Below are 20,160 nucleotides of genomic sequence, written 5' to 3' on the forward strand. Positions count from 1 at the left end.
GGTCCACCAGTCCACTTTTTTGTAACAGTTCCATGCATTTTGAAGTGATATGTTAAGTTTTTCACAGTTGGGATGTGGCAAATGGCATGGCTTGAAAGACAGCTTTAGTTCTGCTCAGATCTTTATTGTTCCATTTCTGGGCTACAACACTCCTGATGATATACAGTACCAGTCAAAAGTTTGGACATACCTACTCATTTAAGGTAAACATTTTTTTTTAAACTATTTTTTACATTGTAGAATAATAGTGAAGACATCACAACTATGAAATAACACATATGGAATCATGTAGTAACCAAAAAAGTGTTAAACAAATTAAAATATATTTTATATTTGAGATTGTTCAAAGTAGCCACCCTTTGCCTTGATGAAAGCTTTGCAAACGCTTGGCATTCTCTCAAATAGCTTCATGAGGTAGTCACCTGGAATGCATTTAAATTAACAGGTGTGCCTTGTTAAAAATTAATTTGTGGAATTGATTTCCTTCTTATTGCGTTTGAGCTAATCAGTTGACAAGGTAGGGGTGGTAAATAGAAGATAGCCCTATTTGGAAAAGATCAAGTCCATATTATGGCAAGAACAGCTCAAATAAGCAAAGAGAAACAACAGTCCATCATTACTTTAAGACATGAAGGTCAGTCAATCTCGAACATTTCAAGAACTTTGAAAGTCTCTTCAAATGCAGTCCCAAAAACCATCAAGTGCTATGATGAAACTGGCTCTCATGAGGACCACCACAGGAAAGGAAGACCCAGAGTTACCTCTGCTGCAGAGGATACGTTCATTAGAGTTAACTGCACGAGTTAACTGCACCTCAGATTGCAGCCCAAATAAATGCTTCACAGAGTTCAAGTAACAGACACATCTCAACATCAACTGTTCAGAGGAGACTGCGTGAATCAGGTCTTCATGGTCGAATTGCTGCAAAGAAACCTCTACTAAAAGACACCAATAATAAGAAGAGACTTGATTGGGCCAAGAAACACGAGCAATGGAAATTAGACCGGTGGAAATCTGTCCTTTGGTCTGATGAGTCCAAATTTGAGATTTTTGGTTCTAACTGCCGTGTCTTTGTGAGACGCAGAGTAGGTGAACAGATGATCTCCGCATGTGTGGTTCCCACCATGAAGCATGGAGGAGGAGGTATGATGGTGTGGGGGTGCTTTGCTGGTTACACTGTTGGTGATTTATTTAGAATTTAAGGCACACTTAACCAGCATGGCTACAGTACCACAGCATTCTGCAGCGATATGCCTTCCCATCTGGTTTGCGCTTATCATTTTTATCCAACAGGACAATGAACCAAAACACACCTCCAGGCTGTGTAAGGGCTATTTGACCAAGAAGTAGAGTGATGGAGTGATGCATCAGATGACCTGGCCTCCACAACCTAATTGAGATGGTTTGGGATGAGTTGGACCGCAGAGTGAAGAAAAAGCAGCCAACAAGTACTCAGCATATGTGGGAACTAGTTCAAGACTGTTGGAAAAACATTCCTCATTCCAGGTGACTACCTCATGAAGCTGGATGAGAGAATGCCAAGAGTGTGCAAAGCTGTCATCAAGGCAGGCTACTTTGAATAATCTCAAATATAAATTATTTGGATTTGTTTAGCACTTTTTTGGTTAGTACATGATTTCATATGTGTTATTTCATAGTTTTGATGTCTTCACTATTATTCTACAATGTAGAAAATAGTAAAAATAAAGAAAAACCCTTGAATGAGTAGTTGTGTCCAAACTTTTGACTGGTACTGTACGTCCATTGGTTTGCATGAAGCAGGCAACTATCACCAGGGAATGTATCTGATTTGGGACTGCACCGTTTACACTTCTTCATTTGGCATTTATCAGTGTAATATAGACATGATACCAAATGTATCAGAAAGAAATAGTTCAGCTAAAATGCAAGTTCATACGAAAAAACTGTGACAGCTTCGTTAGCCTTATTTAGCTCAGGATGGCTAACGACACTCAAGCACACTGACATCTCTGCTAGGGTGACGGGGGGTGGGGGGTGAGGGGTGGAGTGATCCTGTCCCTCTGATTTGTGGATAAGGGACTCAAGGGGGCCGTTGGCCAGCGTGATTTAATTCACACCGTGTCACCCTCCGCCTGTGGTCTGTCTGATGATGTTATTCTGGGGAGCCCAATTCCCTTCTTCTCTCTAGTGTCTGACTGTGTCTTATTTACATATAAGCCTACAAGTGAGAAGACATGAGGACTGTATTGGGTTAAAGTGGTTCTAAAAGGGTTTGAGGTCGGTTACTGAACAAAGTAATGTCCACAGTCAGTCATGCACGGAAGTCTATACAGGCTACAGATAATGTGTTTGTGTGTTTCTGTGTGTTTGCTTGTGCAATTCCGTACTTGTATGTCTAAACGCATAAATGTGATGTGTGCAGATGTGTCTTCTAAAAAAAAAGGTGATGTTTACGCCCTTGACTCCTCCCCACTACCTTTTTGGGTGGGACATGGGGCAAAACAATTTAGATTTCATTGTAATCCATCTGGGAGTTGGGTGTCGCTTCTCTTCTTCGGATTGTGTGACCCTCCCGAAAATGAATTTGAACCTTCTCCCCGCCTTCTGTTCATGGCCTCCTCCCGCCTCCCACAGGACAAACAAAGGGACCCATTAAATATTTAGTGATTGCGTTCTTATAAACATAGGGATTCGTTTGCAGCCCATGAAGGCCCTCGACGTTACAAACACATAATTGAGAACATTCATTTCAATGTAGCAGGACCTTGAGGAAAGTTGATGAAAATGGAAGTTCCTGTAGGTTCGTAGAGTTGGCTGACTTGTGCTTTAACTTGTGTTCTTCAACACTTAGTAACGTCATTCATTGGGAATAAAGTCAACTGCGTAAACCGTAAACCATTGATCTGTTCCAAACCATGCTGATCATGTAGTCATCTATTAATTAATAAACTTATATGTATCTTGATTCATTATATTTATTGGCGGTTTTGCCCTTGTGAATTTAGACAGGAACATTGGTGATTGGTCGCTATCTTTAGGACAACTATGAGGAGGCAGATCATTTCCCCTTGAAAGATCCTCAGAGGGCAAGTGATGCCAGTTGGATGGCAGGGGGGGGGCAGTTATGCTGCCAACACTGATGCTCTTGGTCCAGAGAAGCGCTGACTGAGTGACCCACTGCTCAGCGTAATTGTCTGTTTTCAAATATTCACCATCTATTCCTCCTTAGCAATCCCAGAAGAAACAGACAGTGAAGTTACCAAGTTGTTTGGCTCATGATGATCAAGTCCCTTTAGCTGTTTGGCAAAATGCAATGGGATGTTATTTGTGCAGCTAGATTCTAGTGCCCAGTGTGTGGTGAACGTGAACCTCGCCTGTAGCATGTTTGGCTGGAGTATATCGGTGCTGTCACCTTCCCTGAGACCTACTGTACTGTCATTCATGGAGTGACAGAATAGTCTCTTGCTCTGTTGGCTTAGATGGTTGGCTTTGAGTAGATTGCTGTTGTGCAGATTGCAGAGTCTGAGCATCACTTGATGCAGAACAGAATGCAGTCTATGCATGTTGAGGGCATTTCATTTACTTACTTAATCAACATAAATGATAAAAGAAACATGGGCTATTGTGGCTATTGCACCACAAGGCTATTTTAGCCTGCTGAGCTAAAGCCAAGGCATTAGCCCAGGGAGCTAACACAAGTCTTCTCATCAAGCAAGGTTACTCATCATCACATGAGCATAGTTCACCGAACCACCTAAGTTACACTAACCAGTAACCAGTGTTCGATGCATCATTCACTCTTGGGGTGCTCTGAATATGTGGGATGGATTTGTAATGCTTATTATAATATGAGGATGTATTTAGTATTCTTCTGCTTATGAGAATGTCCTGATTTGTTTTAGGAGTGCCCAGCGGCTCCCCCAGGTAACTCTGCAATTATAACCCTGGTAATAGCTTCCCTCATATAAAATAGTGCTTTTCTAAATAGGCTATGCAATTATGGCGCTTTAATTGTTAAAATACGGACCAATTGTAAATACAAATGTACACTACAGGGTTTCAGTTTTTCATGTTCAGAGTGCATTCAGATCATCAGATATTTACTCTCTCTTTCTCTCTCTCTCTCCCCCTCTCTGGCTGCTGCTGATAGTTTCTGGTCTGGTGGCTTTGACGAAACACAGTCATTTCTCTCGTGTCACTGATATCATTATTGCCGCCTGCAAATGGCTCTCCATCCTTAATGGCACTTGTGTTGAGTTTACACTCACAAACTTGTCCATCAGTCTGGATAACTCAATGATGAAATGGACGCCGATCCTACATGCTTGGGTTAACAAAGCAATACAAACACTGCATCGGTGTCCACATAACAACATTACCTTTTTATGAATAGACAGCACCATGGCGAGAGGAAGGAAAAATAAACATCATGAGGCTACAGTACAATCATGTAACAGTAGCTTTGACTTTGACAAATAAACCAATATTTCCCATGATGCAACATTTTTCATAACAAATTGGCCTATAATTTAAAGAATGTGTCTCATGTTAAAAAAAAGAGGTATTTGTCTCACTCTGGATAAACCCATTGCGTCTTTACTCCTAATTACACTGTATAAAACGGCATGTAATTTGAATGAATAACTTTTGTTGAAATTAAACGGCCGACTTGAATGACACAAAGTGGGTTCAGCATGCGGCTATAGGCACATCATTTCTTGCTGTTTCACCAGAGGTTGTTGGGAAATGGAAAACGGCGGTTGCAGGAAAATTCACTGGGGATGTTGGTACATTGATCCCCGAGATTGAAATGTGAGTTGAGCGGTGTGCTCGAAATGCTTTGATTGCTGGCAAAACAATGTTTGGGACAATAGCTTAAAATGTAGAATAATACCACTGAATGACTTAGTTCGCAAGGGGAGTGCCTAAGTGTTTGATCAGAACCCTCCAAGTGAGACTGTGTAATGTCTCACATATATTAATGATATAGGGAGAGAACGCGTTGTGGTCAAAGTAGACCGGATTTGTATTTGATCCATAGAGAAGCGAGAAAGCCATATCAAACACTATGCAATGCATAACTAGGCATTTTTCTTTTCCCTAATATTGTTGCTGGCTTGCGACTATCCTTATCCTTACCATATCATCTTATTTTGATATGATATGTAATAAACTCAGCAAAAAAGAAACGTCCCTTTTTCAAGACCCTGTCTTTCAAAGATAATTCGTAAAAATACAAAGGGTTTAGACACTGTTTCCCATGCGTGTTCATTGAACCATAAACAATTAATGAACATGCACCTGTGGACCGGTCGTTAAGACCACTAACAGCTTACAGACGGTAGGCAATTAAGGTCACAGTTATGAAAACTTAGGACACTAAAGAGGCCTTTCTACTGACTCTGAAAAACACCAAAAGAAAGATGCCCAGGGTCCCTGCTCATCTGCGTGAACGTGCCTTAGGCATGCAGCAAGCAGGCATGCCGTACTGTGAGACGCCTAAGACAGCGCTACAGGGAGACAGGATGGACAGCTGCTCGTCCTCGCAGTGGCAGACTGCGGGACAAGTACAGGATGGCAACAACAACTGCCCAAGTTACACCAGGAATGCACAATCCCTCCATCAGTGCTCAGACTGTCCGCAGTAGGCTGAGAGAGGCTGGACTGAGGGCTTGTAGGCCTGTTGTAAGGCAGGTCCTCACCAGATATCACCGGCAACAACGTCGCCTATGGGCACAAATCCACCGTCGCTGGACCAGACAGGACTGGCAAAAAGTGATCTTCACTGACGAGTCGCGGTTTTGTCCCACCAGGGGTGATGGTCAGATTCGTGTTCATCGTCGAAGGAATGTGCGTTACACGGAGGCCGGTACTCTGGAGCGGGATCGATTTGGAGGTCCCGTGTGGCTCAGTTGGTAGAGCATGGCGCTTGCAACGCCAGGGTTGTGGGTTCATTCCCCACGGGGGGACCAGGATGAATATGTATGAACTTTCCAATTTGTAAGTCGCTCTGGATAAGAGTGTCTGCTAAATGACTTAAATGTAAATGACTTAAATGAGGTGGAGGGTCCGTCATGGTCTGCGGCGGTGTGTCACAGCATCATCCGACTGAGCTTGTTGTCATTGCAGGCAATCTCAACGCTGTGCGTTACAGGGAAGACATCCTCCACCCTCATGTGGTAGCCTTCCTGCAGGCTCATCCTGACATGGCCCTCCAGCATGACAATGCCACCAGCCATACTGCTCGTTCTGTGCGTGATTTCCTGCAAGACAGGAATGTCATGGCCAGCGAAGAGCTTGGATCTCAATCCCATTGAGCACGTCTGGGACCTGTTGGATCGGAGGGTGAGGGCTAAGGCCATTTCCCCCAGAAATGTACGGGAACTTGCAGGTGCCTTGGTGGAAGAGTGGGGTAACATCTCACAGCAATAACTGGCAAATCTGGTGCAGTCCATGAGGAGGAGATGCACTGCAGTACTTAATGCAGCTGGTGGCCACACCAGATACTGACTGTTACTATTTTGACCCCCCTTTGTTAAGGAACACATTATTCCATTTCTGTTAGTCGCATGTCTGTGAAACTTGTTCAGTTTATGTCTCAGTTGTTGAATCTTGTTATGTTCATACAAATATTTACACTTTAAGTTTGCTGAAAATAAACGCAGTTGACAGTGAGTGGAAGTTTCTTTTTTTGCTGAGTTTAGTTCATAGTACATAGTATTTATAGTACTTATCTATAATAAGATGCTTCATGTTTGCCTTAATATTTGACTTAATTCTTACCAAATGTTGCTTTTTTTGTGTGTCAACAATTAGACATTTTAATTAAGTGTTAAAAAGAAAAGTGGGGAAAAAAGCTCTGAGAATATTTGTATGTTTACAGTCTGGACTGGAGTCCAAAATCTGGACCATGGTTTGAACGGGGTGGGAGGTGCCACCTGCATGGTCTACCGTGCTGCGCCCCCTAATTGGTCGTAAGGTTCTTTCATGCAAACGAGGAGGGTGTGTCCTGGGCGAGACAACAGCAGCGCGTCTGGGAAGGTCTTCGGCTGCTTTAGTGTATGTAGTGAATGCAAACACAACAGCGTGCGTTCTGGGAATTACGACGTTCTATGAGTGAAATAGTGATTATTTTCTGACTATTCCCTCTTCGTCGATACACTTGCTGGAATTTTGGATTATTTCTCTCGGAAATATTTTGCGGGATTAATTTGTGAGAAGGTAAATTCTGTGTTGTCGCCCCTGTGCTGTGTGCGTTGCTGACAATTTGTGTCTGCTCCCTCTGTACATTTCGTTTGGTTCAAATGTTTGAACGGTCGGTCCTCATGCAGAACATATGTTGTGGGTTCTGTGTTTTCTGTCTTTGCAAACCCACTGAACTGAATTTACGAACTAAATGTTGAAAACCGTCAACCCACGACGCTCTGGTTTGACACGTCTGACATGTCAATCCAAGTGAAACTGTCACACAAGGTGTCAAATAAAAATTTGAATGAGAAAAACATTGCATTTATTCTAGTGACCGGTTTTTGTAGCTTGCAACCTTTCATTATAGCCTATTTTATTAGCTTAGTATTTTCCAAGTTGTGTACATCTTATTCTAGGGCACTTGATGACTTCCCAGATTGATGGTCGCTCTTGTAGTTTGTGATTTATAATCTATGTACAATTCTTTGTCCAGCTATTCAAATTTTATAGGGTGCGGGGTCGTAGGTATGGTTGCCCACAAAGGTGTGTCCCGTCATTATACCCCAAGTCATCAATGAATATCGATTGGGACAACTTCTAACGATTGTCAGTGTATGGCAAACAATTTACAAACATATCGAATGCATCAGGGGCGTAAAGTTGCCTAGCCTATAAAGTTGTCAACTTGAAGTGACATATCACCCTACATATAATTGTTGTGTATTGTAGCCAATAATCATTAATTATATTGAGGCTTTCAAAGTTTATCATTTTCATCATTTCAGTTACGAAATGCTTTGTTCAGGCTGTGTAAATTGTGTACCTGTTTCTTCAACGAAAAACAAATGTCATGATCTAATCATAGGCCTACCATTTAGAATAATCTTCTCACTTATTCTTTGTAATAAATATCATGTTTCAACACAGAGGGGGCGTTGTAAAAATGATATTACAAGACGACCATTGAAATATTTTCTGCTAAACCCACGGTTGTCATTGCCTATTATTTCCCCTGAAATCTCTGCGGCGGGACTCGCCTTTTGTCCTAATCCGTTTCCCTCGCCGTACTGGTTCACAATCAAAACCCGGATTTAGCGATTTAAATCCAGTCTGGACATCTGCAGTTGCCTGCGAAAACAGTCTAAATTAGCACGTTTTATGCTTTTATTCAAACAAAGCCTTTACGCAATAACAGATTGTATGACACTCGTTTTGGCAGATATAGGGCAATGTAATCGAAGTTGCTTGCTCTCTTCAGGTGGTTAATTGCATTGCGCAAGGTCTTTTCCTCAAATCTTTTGTGCGTATTTTGTTATCGTGCAATTATGCCAATGCTTCAAGTCCTCCCTCTTTCTATTCGGGAATAGGCCTATATAGATCTTATGCAATTGTAACATGGAAAGACTTGTTACAAGCTCAACAAAGTTCTGTGTAAATGAAGTAGGCAGCAGGCTATTAACTGAATCCTCACTCGCACAGAATTCTGCAGTTGGCAACCTGAAGTGCAAGAGAAACGTTCTCTACGGACAGAGCTATCTGAAACATTTCTGCACTGTTAAAATTGTATATGATCTTTAAGGCTTCAATGCACACAGTGTATTGGACAGGATACTGTAATGGACCACACTGCCCACTCTCTGGAGGAGAGAGCTATCGTGTGTCAACCCCAAGTTTTTCCATCATATCTCACCTCAGTGTAGCCATCATATATCTCACCTCAGCAGGATGCTGTGTTGGAGCCTGCAGAATGATGTGTATGTACGACTTATACAGTGACATTTCGGGGTCTCTATTTTTGAATGGGACCATCCTAATAGTGAAGGCATGTCATTAAACTGTAAAAACGTGGCATAAACACAACCAGTCATGTTTTCATCTGATTGTCAAACAAATCCCTTCAAAAAATAGGTTACCTGTGCAAGTTCGTCCACTCAAATAATTCAAGCATACAAACAGTGCTCTGTGCACACGCTTTTTGATGAATGAAAAGAGGCATCGTTTTACAAAACACAAAGTGACATTCGGCGATTTATGTCGTAGCACGAATTAATTGATGCGTCTTGCTGACACATTGACGTTTTTTGTAAAAAGAAAAGTAAAAACCTGAAAAGGGACTGAAATACGGGACTGTCCCGGGATGACAGGTGCAGCCACATGGAAATAATACAAATATAAAAACTGACTGATGTGGGGGTGTTAGTTTCATTTGGAATAAGTTTTTAGTTTAATATTTACCACTGTAGCAGTACATTTTATTAGAAGTTTTACTTTTCTTGCATTTAGGGGAGGGTCATCTTTCATTCAAGAGAGGGATTTAGACCCCCTGTAATTCGCACTCTGTGTGTATGTCAATGTAAGCACACGTTCACTTTTCGCTTGCATATGTATTCGCTGTGGGCGTGTGTCACATGTCGCATGACTGACGAAGTCACTGATGCTGTGAATAGGTGGCCTCGCTCTAGGAAGATCACTGCCACATCCTACCACACACGTCTTTCTCTCTAGGCCTCTACCCACCATCACAGTAGACCTCAGGTGCCCAAAGTTGTGTGTGTGTGTGTGTGTGTGTGTGTATCAACCAGGCAGTTGATTTGTAAATCAGTGTTACAAACAGCTGATCTATCTGAACTGAAGCCAGTTTTCTGGTACGCGCTCTTGGTTTTGGCGACAGCCTTAATTGGCTAACTGATAATAAGGAGTTTGGGTTCACAACCTAAAGGGCATCGTTAGCTGGCGCCACAACAAAAGCCTCGGTGTCATCGACCCACATCTCTTTTTCCTATTTAATTTTTTTTACAAAGGAAAACGAGCCTCATTGTTTCGCCTCACTTAAAATAAAACTCAAATGTGAGCCCTGTCTTTAGTCGCTGTTACGTTGATGCCTTTCCCCCTTAGCGAGAGTCGTATCTTTAGCCCGTTGGCTTCATTAATTTCAACACCTCTCCATCTCGCTGGGAATTGTAGGTTGTTTTTCTTGAGCTATGACACATCTGCTTGTGTATAATGTTTAAATCTATTCAGTGGGCTTTTGTTGACATCTTTTCATATCGTTGGACAGGGTTGTGTATGTGGCTGGACTTGAGCACACAGATCATGCCATATTCTGTCTTCGCTGATTTTTTTTAAAAACATGGCGTCGACAAAGTTTGAAAAACATCAGTACTGCATTGAATGCGTTTGCAGTACACAAAGTCTAGGCCTAATCAGCATGGAACCCCTACAGTGTTTTGTCTGCGTGGTTATAAAAGCATTAACATGCACAGTTGTATCTGCCGGCTTGAATTTCCAGCACACAACAGGTTTATCTCAGCTTGGATGGGAAACCACCCCTCTGTGCTGAGTGCAACAGTCTGCCATATCACCTTGGATGTCATCGCTATTGCTGTTTTCATAGTGGCACTATTGTCTACAGTGCAGTGTTTTCCTATTTTGGTTTGGACATCTACACTTGTGGACATTAGCTCTCTGACACACAATCTGTCTCCCTGACCACTGGGCTGCACTGCCGTCTCCCCATCGCTCTGCTGTGACTGAGGGTGACACAATGGGAGTGGTGAGGTCATGGCTGGAGAACCGTAGCACCATGACAGGGGAACTGTCTCTAGACAGTTTTGAGATGAGGGAATTAGAAGAGCAGGATGTGGGAAGTTCTCAGTGGGAATCTGAGGATGCTTCTGATGAGATTGAGGGGGGAGGGAATGGGTGTGTGTGTGTTCTTGAGGGTGAAAGAGCGAGCAATGCTTTTGTTGGATTCGATTCATGGCTTGGGTGAGTAGCCAGTGTGGTCACTAACAAGTGAACATATGCCTGTGTGATTGTCATTCCGCCTGATGTGTGGTTGCTTTGTGTGCATGTGTCTTTTTGGCCTAATATCTGTATCGGTCTTTTACGTCTAGTCTGTTGCTCCACTCTGTAGCTCTAGAGGATCTGGAAAAGTTCCACTTCCTCTGTTTGTCAATACTAATCTCTCCATTCACCAGCCGGGTTGGGTACTGCTCGCCAGCCGTGATGGCTACAATTGACCCTGCCATCGTAGCGTTTTTTATTTTGTGGCCCGCTCACTGATGGGCCTGCAGATGCTGAAGCACCCTGGGAAATGGTCAGTTTTGTCCACGGTGTGATTATTCCCCCCCCCCCCCCCCCGGCTGTCTCTGTCCAGACGTTGGCTGCTGAATTATGTGTCGCCGGTGGAGAGGTCCTCAAAGGTCTGTTGCGCCTCATGCCCCCAGAGGTAATGAGCGCTGAAATAGCCTTCCCCCTCAGGTGCCTCTAGTCTCTGCACCACGTTCCTTCTTACTTCATGTTTTCTCCTCGTCTCCTTTCCTCTCTTCTCAAATGATGGGGGGAAAATAGATAGTTACAGTTCCTTCAAAGTATTCATACCCCTTGACTTATTCTACATTTTGTTACAGCCTGAATTCAAAATTGATTAAATATATATTTTTTATCCATCTACACACAAAACCCCATAATGAAAACATGCTTTTAGAAATGTTTGCAAATGTATCTTGGGTATGTCTGTATCAGCTTTTATCATCTGGATTTGGGGATTTTTCTCTTTCTTTGCAGATTTTCTCAAGCTCTGTTAAATTAGATGGGGAGTGGTGGTGAACAGCAATCTTCAAGTCTTTCCACAGATTTTTGATGGAATTCATATCTGGGCTTTGGCTGGGCCGCTCAAGGACTTTCACATTCTTGTTCTGAAGCCATTCCAGCATTGCTTTGGAAGTTTGGTTGGGGTCATTGTCCTGTTGGAATGTAAATCTTTGCCACAGTCTAAGTTTGTTTGCACTCTGAAGCAGGTTCTCATCAAGGCCTGTTTGGTTCCATTCATTGTTCCCTGTCTTACCAGTCTCCCAGTCCCTGCCACTGAAAAGCATCCCCATAGCACGAAACTAATTTGAATTCAGGCTGTAACACAACAAAATATGGAATAAGTCAATAGGTATGAATAGGTTATGAAGGCACTTTACATATTGCAATATTATTTTGGACAATATTATATAGATACTTTGACTCCAAGTACCGATTTGTAAAATACGTTTTTTTTGTTGCTACGTAGCTTTAGCTAGCGCTAGTTGGCTGTACCTGCGCTAAAACAGCGGTATTTTTTATCCTAAAGCTCGTTCGCCATCTTATTAAAGAGTGATCCAACATGTTTTCCATGACTGATCAAGACACATTTTCTCATGCTTTCTGCAGCAGACATGTAATGAGCAACGTTTGGAACATCAAATTGCATTAAAATCGCAGTATCAAATTGCAATACATGTTGCGTATCGTGAATTCCCTGGTATTTCCCAGCCCTACTCTTCTCACCCATATACTTTTCTCTCTCCTCTCTTCCCCTCACCTCTTCTCCTCATCTCTTCTCATATTTTCTTCTCTTGTACCTCCAGCTTCTCAAACTTTCTCCCACATATTCCTCACCTTTTCACTCTCCCCTATTGCCCTGTTATTGGTTCTATCCACAGTTTCATAACACTATTTTTACTTCATCCCGTGGTAGGAACATAAACCAGGTCTTTATGGTGTTTTGCTTTTTTAGTGCTGTATTTGGTAAGAGACTATGTTGAGGCGAGGTGATCATTTTCCCAATTCAGAAGCAACGGGTCTGTTTTATGCCCAGTTTGAAGTCATGTCTGAGTATATAAAAACCACGAAGCAATTGCCTCCTGTGCAAATGAAGGATCTGTGAAATACTGTAGCAGTCGTCATTGTCAGGGGGGGATTTTGGTTGATGCCTCGTATTGTAGCTCAGCAGTAATCCCAGCATGCTCGTGTAGACTCCCCATGATCCTCCCTGCTGCTCCTGATTAAAAAAATGTCAGCAAATCTATCGGAAAGACTCGTTTCCGGCTCAGTAGCTAGCTTTGGCCTAATGTCACCATCCATGAACCCAGCACACTCTCCCCAAATGACTTAATTGTCAACACATCCCCTCCATACAAGCTCTTATTTGCTGAGCGCCTTTAGAAACCGTCAGACTTTTGAAGCTGGGTCCAGTTTTTCATTATGAATGAGGTTCAAAGGGGCTTGGGGCTGCTTGTGCCAAATTTATCGCTATCCCATTCACTTAATGATAGTGCATGTCTTTCCTCCTTCCATTGATTAGCTGTTGGCAAATAAAATGGCTGAAGAGTCCTTTCTGTGTCTGGCCTGCTTCAAAGGGAGATTGGGGTGTCGCTAAATCAGGTTTATGGTTGATGGTGTCTGCCGATATGCAGCACAGAGACTGTTTTATGAGCTTGTTTGGTAAGGCGTGGCGATAAAACAAGACATTGCTTGAAGGAACGCATTTTCTGTAGGGATGTTTTTATTCTGTGAATGCCCTGTCACTACGCTGGTACTCGCTTAAAGCTGCAATATGTTACTTTTTGGGTGACCTGACCAAATTCACATAGAAATGTGTGTTATAGATCTCGCAATCTGTTTTGAAAGCAAGTCTAAGAAGCAGTAGATCTGTTCTGTGTGCTATTTCTATGCATCCCGTTCTTAAGTTTTGCTTTTGCATATTTTACTTTTGGTTTTGTACACTTGGGCCAGTAATCGAATCCCCGAGCTGACAAGGTAAAAATCTGTTGTGGTTAACCCACTGTTCCCCAGCCGCCGAAGACGTGGATGTCGATTAAGGCAGCCCCCTGCACCTCTCTGATTCAGAAGGGTTGGGTTAAATACGGAAGACACATTTCAGTTGAAGGTATTCAGTTGTACAACTGACTAGGTATCCCCCTTTCCCTTTACCAGCTGAAAATACAATATTTTTGGTTATGGAAAATATATCACAGTGGTTTAGATGGTACAATGATTATCTACGCTATACTTGCTTGTTTTGTCACAAACTGAAATTAGACTAACTATTCAAATTTTATTAACCAGGAAATGGCGGAGCAATTTCTGCATAGTGCATCTTTCAAAATAATTTGCACTGAGATTTGCAGATGCAGGCTGCCAGAGTTATCAACTTCTTGCTTCTTGCGTGCCCTCTTTTTTTCCCCACTTTCTTGCTCCTGTTTTGTTTTTCTTGCCTCATTGCTTGTTTGCTTGTTTGCTTGCTTGAAGTTGAAGTGCAGGTGCAGGTGCTGGCAAACACAACAGTCAAAATTCCTCAGCGCAAGCGTTCCAGGAATGTAAAAGTATAAGAAGGCAAAGTGGGGTGAAGGGAGGGGGGATTTTTGGGGAAGAAAGATCCCGCAGAATTCTTAAGTTTGCCAAAATGGGTCTGTTTGACAGAGGAGAAAGGGGGAGGAAGAGAGGGAAAGTAGAGAGGGAAAGTGAGTGAGGGAGGGGAGGAGCCACGCTGAAGAAGGCTTGAGAGGCCACGGACGCTCAAGATCTTTAACTTTGTCCCAGTCCGATGAGGATTGAGAGAAGTCCAAAAAAGGAGAAGAAAGAGCTTTCCAAAACGTACAGCTGCAAGCTGTCTCTTCCAAGCACTTAAAACGTTGCTTGGCTTTGTGCAACACATGGAGCTGGGTGAAAAATCTGGTCTCTGTAAGTGTTCCAAGGGCTCTCTATGGCAATTAATGGAACAATAATTACAGTAGCGCGGTTAGACAACGGAGAAATTGATGATTTGGTGCTGCTAATTTGCCGGCTGATGTCATTTTCGAAAATGATTTCTGTAATCAGGTTGAGATGAAATGAGGCAGAAAATGGAAGGAACCAGATATTGGATTTCAGAGATGTTCAGTGGGTTTCATATTCATTCATTGCTCCCCTACAGTACCTCCTCAATCCTTACCAGCATGTGTTGCACATCACCTCAAGGACTGTTTCATTCGCTGGTCCAATTTCAATCTAACTTTAGCAAATAATAGCATCACCAGTAAGAGATGGAACGGCAGTTGAAAGCCTGGCGACTGGAAGGAGGACAGGAAGCAGGTGACAGATGGAGTGTTCCATGTCCTCTTCTCTCTCTCTAGCTCAGGCTGGACCAGAACCAAACATCTGGGTTGTGTCTTAGGACTTGGTGGTGTGGGGGTTATATGCAGAGAGAGGAGACTGACTGGTGTTCAGGCTTCGGGTTTTGAAAAAGGGCTTATTTTTAAACCTGGGAGTGTGTGAAGGGGGACAAAGGTCAGGGGGTGCAGGGAGGTTGCAAGGGGGATTGAAGCACTGCCTGTCCCCATCCCCCCCCCCCCCCCCCCCCCCCTAAACTATTTTCCCCTGTGTCCTTTTGACCACATGATTAACAGGCCTAGTTCATGTTTGGGAAAAGACAAAGAGAAATAGCCAAGGAGAGAGAGAGAGAGAGAGAGATGTAGAGTTTGTCAACGTCAGTCGTGTACTGACGGACAAAGGGAGGCTCATTCTGTGAGAGATGACGCATAGCCGGGAGAGGGGAAGAGGGAGAAAGGGAGAGGGATTTTGCTAGCTCTGGATTTCAAGGATGATAAACATCATTGCCATTCTTTCCCCTGAAGCAGCTTGTCGGTCTCAGGTGCAGACAGCCACAACCTGTTTTGTTAATGGTGTTTGCATGCTCAAATTGATGATGGTAATGTGCTGATTGACCTAATGTTTTTAACTTCACAGTATTCCCTAAATATCTATCTCTGGCTCTGTGATGTCACCCCTCTGGGCCTGACTGCAGTGAATAATGGGTAGATCATATCAGTAGAAGGGAAACCATTAAATAGAGGGCTAGATTGACAGAGCGAGAGGGGGGGGGGGAAGAGCGCTTCGAGGGAGAAATAAGGAAGGACAGAGTGAGGAATTCACTTTGTTTTTGTTCTTAAGAGAGTGTATTCAGAATAAACTCTCACCTTTTACTATGCCAGGAAGTTGGCAGATGTGAATGTTGCCCTATGACCAAAAGGGTCAAAGTCTTTGTATGTGGCACCTTTAATACAATGTCTCGTCTTTAAAATTGTTCGGAGGATGCATCCAGGAAATCATTTGAGCACCCGCATCACAAGGAGCAGTAAAAGGCCATAAAGACGTACTAACCTTAGGGAAATGGAACAGGCAATCAAACATGAAGACTTTACTGGTTTGGTGAATGCTCTTTGAAGTGTCAAGGTGGGTATGGCAGTTACAACGTAGGGTTTAGCCCCATCGGCCGTTGTCACGTTTAATTTAAAACATTTTACAAAATGTTAAAGACAAGTCAAATGTCTTGCTGGGAAAATAATAGTCCTAATAAATTGCGACAGAATACACTTAATACAAATCATTAGTTTTAGAAGTAGTACTAAGTTCACTCTGGTTATTTTGCCTGGCTCTAATGAAAATGATGGTGGTCCAAATCACCGCTCCATCCTTCCATTCACGGAGCGTAATGTTCTTAATTAACGGTTAGCGCTAACGTCTGCCTCTTTCCATACACCCTTGGCTGTTTCCGAGTTACTGGGGTAGATGGCTGTATTGGTTTAGCAGAGCTTTGATTTCCCTGCCAGTATGAAAATCAATGTTTGGCGTGGCCAGCGTCTTTTATGGCCTAGATTAGCATGATAATGTCAGAGTAGCGGGAGTAGCTAATCAGATTCTCGTAGTGCTCGTGCAGCTAATATCATACGAAACACCATTAGTGGAGAATGATTTTCCGCCAATCCCCCACCCTTCAATTATTTTAACTAGTTTCTTGGAAAGATGTGCCAGAAATGGGAAACAGTATGGGGTAAGCCGAGATGGAGAGCTTATGGAAGGCTGCCTCAAACCGCTATATGCCGTTACCCGCTGTGTTTTTCTATTACTCTAAACCTCTACGGAGGCTGGTCGCTCAGGAGCACGTCGCGTGGGTCTGGGCTCATGTTTGTCTGACTGAAGTGAGTCTGGTTTGGGCTAAAGTGAACCAGAATGGACAATACTCTACAGTGGCTTGTTCTTGTCTCATTCCTTCATCGGCACTGATCTGAAAAACAAAACGAGTCGGACATTTTAGACTATTGAGATACAACCATGGAGTCAGATGTGACTTCAAAAAGCTCAGGTTTCTAGAACCAATCTGTTATTGGCCAAGTTAGTTTGATAGAGACTGTCTAGATATGAGCTTAGATGGCCTGAACGGACAAAGTTGACCTCTGATCTGATATGTTGGGGGAAAGATTACAGCATACTTTAAGTGTCTTCTGTTGACTGATGGAGAAGAGTCACTTTGATTCCTTTCTGAGCAAGTTGTCAAGCCAGTCTGATTGAGCTGCTCTGCTCTGACACACTAGCCAACCACACACACACACACACACACACAGGAGAAAAATCACTTTTCCCCCATAGGGCATCCGCACCGTGCCAGGTTAGCTAGGTCATGGAGCAAGGAGGGGGGACGAGTGATCGGTACGTGGCTCAAATGGAATGTCGCGATTTTTATTCACGTCCCACAGTGTTTCCAAAAACATATGAGCTCCCCTCCCACCTGACTAACATCCAGTGAAAGTGCAGGGCGCCAAATTCAAACATAATTAAAATTCCTCAAACATACATGTGTTATACACCATTTTAAAGATACACTTGTTGTAAATCCAGCCACAGTGTCCGATTTTCAAAAAGGCTTTACGGCGAAAGCAAACCAAACGATTATGTTAGGTCAGAGCCAAGTCACAGAAAAACATAGCCATTTTTCCAGCCAAAGAGAGGAGTCACAAAAAGCAGAAATAGAGATAAAATGAATCACTAACCTTTGATGATCTTCATCAGGTGACACTCATAGGACTTCATGTTACACAATACATGTATGTTTTGTTCGGTAAAGTTCATATTTATATCCAAAAATCGCAGTTTACATTCGCGCGTTATGTTCAGTAGTTCCAAAACAGCCGGTGATTTTGCAGAGAGACACATCAATTTACAGGAATACTCATAATAAACATTGCTAAAAGATACAACTGTTATGCATGGAATTTTAGATCCACTTCTCCTTAATGCAACCGCTGTCAGATTTCAAAAAAACTTTACAGAAAAAGCACACCATGCAATAATCTGAGTACAGCGCTCAGACACAAATCCAAGCCATACAGATATCCGCCATGTTGTGTAGTCAACAGAAGTCAGAAATAGCATTATAAATATTCACTTACATTTGATGATCTTCATCAGAATGCACTCCCAGGAATCCCAGTTCCACAATAAATGTTTGTTTTGTTTGATGAAGTCCATCATTTATGTCCAAATACCTCCTTTTTGTTCGCGCGTTTAGCCCAGTAATCCAAATTCATGAGGCGCGATCACTAGGTCCAGACGAAAAGTCAAAAAGTTCCGTTAGTCTGTAGAAACATGTCAAACGATGTATAGAATCAATCTTTAGGATGTTTTTAACATAAATCTTCAATAATGGTTCAACTGGAGAATTCCCTTGTCTTCACAAATGCAATGGAACTCAAGCTAACTATCACGTGAACGTGCGTGGTCAGCTCATGGCACTCTGGGAGAGACCTTACTCAATCCCCTCTCATTCGCCCCCACTTCACAGTAGAAGCCTCAAACAAAGTTCTAAAGACTGTTGACATCTAATGGAAGCCCTAGGGAGTGCAATATGACCCCATTTCCACTGTATCTTGGATAAGCAAAGAGTTGAAAAACTACAAACCTCAGATTTCCCACTTCCTGCTTGGATTTTTTTCGCAGGTTTTTGCCTGCCATAGGAGTTCTGTTATACTCAGACATCATTCAAACAGTTTTAGAAACTTCATAGTGTTTTCTATCCAAATCTACTAATAATATGCATATCCTATCATCTGGGCCTGAGTAGCAGGCAGTTTACTCAGGGGAAGCTTTTCATCCGGACGTGAAAATACTGCCCCCTACCTCAAAGAAGTTAACACACTTGAATAATGCACCACAGCATGTTGAAACTGTTCATTACTGTTCACAACACAATGTCCATAGAACACTTACATTGCAAGATGATACCTGTAGCTTCCAGCTTTAATTGTAGGCTAGCTTTTCTTGCTAGCTTACAGCTGAATTCAGTACCCTAGTACTTTGTTTGTGATACCATAATGAAAAATATGCACATTTCAAAGCTGATTGTCACCAAAAACGTTATTAATTCACGAAGTCTCCCTTCACCACCAAAAACGAATTCACTTCCCTCGCCTCACATCTGGTTTCCACTAGATTTCATAGCCACGAAGTCAGATTCCACAGCCACATTCTGCCTTGTGAACGACATCATTACTTTCTTAAAGAGACAGCACACACTGTTATAAAATAAGAGATTGCTTCTTCTATGCAAATGTTGATCAGTACAGAAAATGTTACATAATGTTCAAATGTAATGATATTGAACTCAAAAGAAGCCTAACGATTGAACAGAGCAGTAGCTGAGTTTCTGTCTGGATCAAGTGCCATTCTGTGACTTTGGCTAATATGTCTTCTTTTTTTAGTTGTGGTATTGTTTTGGTATTGCGTATACATTGTATTGTGATGCTAAACCTGATATTGGTATCAAAGTCAAAATTCTAGTATCATGACAACACTAGGGAATATGGGACCATTTCTGTCCAGAGGCGCTTGTCTGGCCCATGAGTCAACTGTGTGGGTTTATCGTCAGGCCCTGACGTCTCTTTGACGTCTCTCTCCTTTTCTGCCTCTTTCTACTTTCTCTGTTCTCTCTAGGCTTTTCTCTCTTTACCATCTTCTCTCTTTGCTTGTTTTTTTTCTTTCGCTCGCTCTCTCTCTCTCTCTCTCTCAGGGCATACCTAGGTAAACTCTTGTCTAGGCGAGAGGAGGTTGGTATGTTGAAAAGCTGAAGAGCCTCTCTGTCTGTAGTCAGGTGTTAGATTGGGCTGGTGATGAGGGAGATGGATTGAGTTCACATGAGGCAAGGCTACGCTGTTCATTATCTCACAATCCTCTGGGATGGGGTGGAAAAAGCGTCTGTAGAAAACAAGCTGCTTTGTCCTTCAGTCAAGCACGGTCAAGGCAATGTATCTCTCTTTTTCTCTTTCGTTCTCTCTCTCTAAAATTCAATATGCTTTAATCGTATGAATGACAAGGTCGATGTTGCCAAAGCGAAGTGATATATACAAGTAAATAACAAATATAAAA

The 20,160-nt window shown here is 42.5% G+C and overlaps 1 protein-coding gene across 1 annotated transcript in view; it reads left to right on the plus strand.

The window, feature by feature from the left end:
- Positions 1-7,054: 7,054 nt before the first annotated feature.
- LOC120022219 (semaphorin-6D-like) overlaps positions 7,055-20,160 on the plus strand; it is a 109,980-nt gene continuing 96,874 nt past the window's right edge. Inside the window, exon 1 of the mRNA XM_038966098.1 lies at positions 7,055-7,203. The gene's annotated coding sequence lies outside the window, so the exon portion shown is untranslated. The remainder of the gene's footprint in view (positions 7,204-20,160) is intronic.

This window comes from Salvelinus namaycush, chromosome 27 (genome assembly GCF_016432855.1).
Source record: "Salvelinus namaycush isolate Seneca chromosome 27, SaNama_1.0, whole genome shotgun sequence".
NCBI classification, from domain to species: domain Eukaryota; kingdom Metazoa; phylum Chordata; class Actinopteri; order Salmoniformes; family Salmonidae; genus Salvelinus; species Salvelinus namaycush.